The sequence below is a fragment of the Dipodomys merriami genome, unplaced genomic scaffold (genome assembly GCF_024711535.1).
Source record: "Dipodomys merriami isolate MVZ:Mamm:240054 unplaced genomic scaffold, mDipMer1.0.p SCAF_25, whole genome shotgun sequence".
Taxonomy (NCBI): Eukaryota; Metazoa; Chordata; class Mammalia; order Rodentia; family Heteromyidae; genus Dipodomys; species Dipodomys merriami.
The window spans coordinates 25,655,893-25,661,239 of record NW_027203937.1 but is presented as its reverse complement, the minus strand read 5'-3'; positions in this window follow the sequence as shown (position 1 = coordinate 25,661,239).

Genomic DNA, 5,347 nt, shown 5'->3' with positions numbered 1-5,347 from the left:
GTTGACTCAGATGCTACATTTCCTGTTTGGGAATTATTATAGGAAACTTTATACAGAAAGTGCAAAATCAGGGTGGAAAATTAGGGGAATAAAGACTTCTCAGGTCCCTTTTAGATATCGAATTCTATGCCTGTATTCTTGCATTCTGGGAATATCTGACTAAAACCAACTTCCACTGAGGGTTTTACCCTCTTCCCACGGCTTGAAAGTGTGACTGGGTAGAGCTGGGATGAAGGGGGACTAGAAAATATAGGGTGGTCGCAGACAGATGAGAAAGTGCCCAAGAAAGAGGAGCTCATGAACGAAAGTTCCCCTAGCCACTTCTCTTTGTTTTGTTGGTTGCTCTGCTGATTTTTATCTTGGATCAGACTTGTTTACCTTCATGTAAAGTGGTTCCATGTGGCTCGGTATGTTGATGCTCTCCTCTCTCTTTCTACTAGGCCCTTTCTATAAATCACGCTCTATTTATCTGGTGCCAGCCCTGATGAGTCAGAGTGGCAGATTTACAGATGAAATGATGAGCAGTTTAAATTAACCAGTGGAATCCAGACTTGAGTTCTATTTTTATTCTGTTGTTGTGTAGGCCAGCGATTGGAAGTTCGATTCAAATACCTGATGTGTTTCTCTTGCCTTGTCTTTTAATTCATTTTTGTCAGCCTTATTTGATTTGGTTTTGATTGGAAACTTTGTTTCAGAGTCTGGGCTTTGTCTTCATATAATGCAACATTTTCAACAGAGCTATCCTAGCTATAGCCACTGCCTAATGGTCCAGATACCCTCCTCTCTCAATTTACATTATAGTCCCATCTGGCACACTGCATACATATCCTTTAATTTGTTGGAATGGGATGTGAAGGCATTTGGAAATCAAAAACAAACTATACAAGTGTAATTGTCATTATGGATAATATACAATTCTTAGGGAATAAGGGAAGATACTTGCTTACCAGGTGAACATGATTTTGTTAGTTTTATTTAGCTCTATTAGGATGAACATGTCATTATAATTCTTCACTTCTAACTTTAGTGACTTGGTATGTCGCTAGTTTGAAAAGGGCTTTGATCCCAGATGAAGTTCCATCATTGATCCTCTGATCCCTACTCAAAGCATCTTACCACATTAACAAACTTTACCAAGCAGAATCACTCTCTTTTAAACTTCCCTAAGTTGGCCTGTTGGCAACAGAAAGAACTTTTCTTTCATCAGTACTGGGGCTTGAACTCAGGGCTTTGTGCTCTCACTTAGCTTTTCTGTTCAAAGATTGGTGCTTTACCACTTGACTCTACCTCCACTTCTCTCTCTCTCTCTCTCTCTCTCTCTCTCTCTCTCTCTCTCTCTCTCTCTCTCTCTCCCTTTATCTCTCTGTCTCCTTCCTTCCTTTTCTCCTTCCTCCCTCCCTCCTTCCTTGTTAATTGGATATAAGACTCTCTTGGACTAGTCTGTCCAGGCTGGTTTTGAGCCTTGATCTTCAGGTCTCAGCCTCCTGCGTGTTAGTACTATCCCCACCTTTAGTCCTCAGCTCTACCTAGACCTGAGTTCCTCCCTGCCCTAGAGTTCCTGCCATACAGCTGGCCACTCCCTCTCTGCCCAGACCTACCTGAGTGCACACTTACCTCACTTCTGCCCTCATTTCCTCCCTTAGACCTACTTGGGACTTGGATAAGGGCAGATGGCATATGCTCCCCCTGAGGGGGAGATATGGCCCCTCTATCCTCTAATAGACCTTATAATAATCTTTCTCTTGTGCCTGCCTGCCTCTGCATGGTCCCATGGGATGGTCATGAAGGATTCTTACACTTAGCTAAGATTATAGGCATTAACTACTGATTTCTAGCAGAAACAGTTTTTATTTCTGCTTTAAAATAAAATAACAGAGCCAGGGCTGAGAAGGTTGCTCAGTGGTAGAGCGCTTGCCTTGCATGTATGAGGCCCGGGGTTCAATTCCTCAGCACCACATAAGCAGTAAAAGCCGAAAGTGGCACTGTGGCTCAAATGGTAGAGCACTAGCCTTGAGCTGAAGAGCCAAGGGACAGTGCCCAGGCCAGAGGTCAGGCCCCACAACTGACAAAAATAAATAAATAAATAAATAAATATAACAGAGCCCCAGGTACTGGTGGCTTCTGCCTGTAATCTTAGTTACTTAGGGGGCTGAGATCTGAGGATCTTGGTTTGAAGCCACCTGGGGCAGGAAAGTTTGTAAAAGTCTTATGACAATTAACCAGCAAAAAAATGAGTAGAGTTATGACTCAAGTGGTAGAGTGCTAGCTTTGAGGGGAAAAAAATGTCAAACAGGTCCCAGCAGTTCTGAGATCAAGCTCCAGGATTGGTACCAGAACAAATAAATAAAATAAAACTAGTCTGTATTTTGGTGAGCACAGGCTTAAGCAACTAACCATTTCTAAATAAGGTTATGGAAGGTTATATGGAAGGCCACTAGACCTATCCACTGTTAGTTGCATTATAACTAAATTATTGTACTATGTGAAATATTTTTTTCTTTCTTCATTTCTTTTAGTTTTGTGTACCTTGTGTTTTGTATATTAGACAATGCAATATATGGAAGGGGAAGGGAATCACAGAAACAGCAGGAAAATGTATAAACCACAGCAACATTGATACTCACTTGACACTATGTTGGATATGAACATTACAACTTGGGGGGTGGGTAGGGAGGGATGAGTGGGAGATAATGAGGGATGGGGTAACAATGATTAAAAACAAATGTACTTATTACCTTACTTATATAACTGTAACCCTCCTGCTCATCAACTTTTCAACAGCAACAACAAAAAGAATGTTACAGATTTATTTTTGGACATAACTATCATTGGCCACTTATATTCTTGCTCACATAGGTATATATTCTTGTTCATAGGTAACATTCAGGGTAGGGCTGTGTGCATTCAGTGATCACTTAAATCTGTACTGTATGGATGACTGGAGGTAACCTTATCTGTCTTATTTTATTGGGGTTACAAGCAGATGAATTTCAGTTTGAACACTGTGATGGCTGAGGGAAAATTAAGAGCAAGTCATCCACAAAAGAAAAAGGAAAAGGAAAAGGAAAAATTATGTGGACCAGCCTTAGCTGAAAAGCAAAACTGAAGACTCAATACTATACTGAGAAAACAAAAAAATAATGTTAAAATATCTCAAATATTTCTAGTTTTTTTTTTTTTTTTTTTTTTTTTTTGTCAGTGTGGGGCTTGAACTCTGAGCCTGGGCACTGTCCCTCAGCTCTTCAGCTCAAGGCTAGTGCCCTATCACTTGAGCCATAGCACCACTTCTGGTTTTCTTTCTTTCTTTCTTTTTTTTGGTCCAGTTGAGGGGCCTGAACTCTGAGCCTGGGTGCTGTCCCTCAGCTCTTCAGCTCAAGGCTAGCGCTCTACCACTTGAGCCACAGCACCACTTTCAGCTTTTTTTTCTTTCCGCTTATGTGGTGCTGAGGAATCGAACCCAGGGCCTCATGCATGCAAGACAAGTACACTACCACTGAGCCACCTTCCCAGCCCCACTTCTGGTTTTCTGAGTGGTTTGTTGGAGATAAGAGTCTCACAGACTTTTCTGCCCAGGCTGGCTTTGAACCATGATCCTAGTAGCTAGGATTATAGGTGTGAGCCACCAGCATCCAGCTTCTAGTATTCTTATCTTATGAAAAGAATAAAGTTCCTAAAACAGACATTCTAAACATGAAAAAAATCTAGACAAACTCAAAGCCACCAAAGGGGATATTTATCTGGATCAAATATTTTCTTTTTCATTTTTATTCTTGTTCATTAGTGACAAGAAAGGAAAGAAGAAGATGTACACTAGTGGCTCTCACTGTAATCCTAGCTACTCAGGAGGCTGAGATCTGAGAATCCAGGATCATAGCTAGCACAGGCAGACAAATCTGAGAGACAATCTAGCAAAAAACTAAAAGTGGAGGTGTGGCATAAGTGGTAGTAAAAAGAAAGGAAACAAGAGAAAAACAAATTGGAAAAGTCTTCATGAAGATTCACCAGACTTCATTAAGACTTATTAAACTTTAAAGAGGTTCTGCAGAAGTGCCATTTCTTTTTTTAAAATTTTATTTTATTGTCAAAGTGATGTACAGTGGGGTTACAGTTACATATGTAAGGTAGTGAGTACATTTCTTGCTGAACTTGTTACTCCCTAGAAGCTCCATTTCTTAAAAAAAATTTAAAATTGTTATTATAAAGGTGATATATAGAGGGATTACAGTTACCTAAGTCAGGTAATGAGTATATTTCTTTTTGGACAATGTCACCTCTTCCCTTACTCTCTCTCCCAGCTTTACCCTTCCACCTCCACCACAAGTTATATAGTTTATTTTCAACATAATGTCTAATGAATACCACTGCATTTTTTCACCTTTTGTCCCTCAATTTCCCATTTCTTTTAAGGAAACTAAAAGCAAGAGAAGGCCAGAAGAGCTGTGTATTTCTAGACATATGTCTAGATGAAGACAATAAACATGAAGCCAGAATGTCCAAGGATAATTGCAACTGCTTCATACAGTTTTGGTAGTAGAATCCCAGCAGATTGCAAAGGCAGGAGAGGGAACACAAGGCAATCATTGTTGGCCTTGTATTAGGGGTTGCCATCCCCAAAATAAACAACTGTCTGTACAACATAGAGTTTCCTTTGTCATCTAGTCCATCTGTGCTTATGCTGAGAACATGGAGCTCAGAAGATGAATTTTGGGTGCAGACACTGAAAGATAAGAGTGCTTTTCAAACAGGCACAGGAGGATCTGAAAAAAAAACAGACAAACCAAAAAACCAAAAAAACCAGGCCATGGCTTTTATTACAGTTAAGAGATTTTTCTAACTATTAATCCTTTAAAAAAATCATATCTTGTCTTTGGTTGTCTTAATAATCACTGTAGCTTTTTATTTACTCTCAAACACTTCTAGGTTTGAAGGGGCCACTCTTCCAGTGACTGCAGATGTTAAAAAGAGATCTTCAAGGACAGAAATAGTTCAAGAGCATAGTCATGTTTAACAGAACCACTTAAAATCATCCAAGGGTGTCAGAAGTGAGGTAGGCACCCAATAGACCAGCCAGATGGGAGAGGAGATTTCTCTAGGTCTTTAACGGGAGAGAAAAAGTAGGTTTGGATGAGTATGTTCTGGGTATGAGTTTTATTGGAAAAGTAGGTCATGGCTAAAAGGGGCTGACAGCATATTTAGTAATGAGCTGGATGCTGGTGATGAAGTTCATGTAATTCCTGGGAGTGTTTTAAAGACTGTGAGTTTCAGAGGACAGGGGCTGGGAAGGTGGCTCAGTGGTAGAGTGCTTGCCTTCCATGCATGAGACCCTGGGTTCGATTTCTCGGCACCA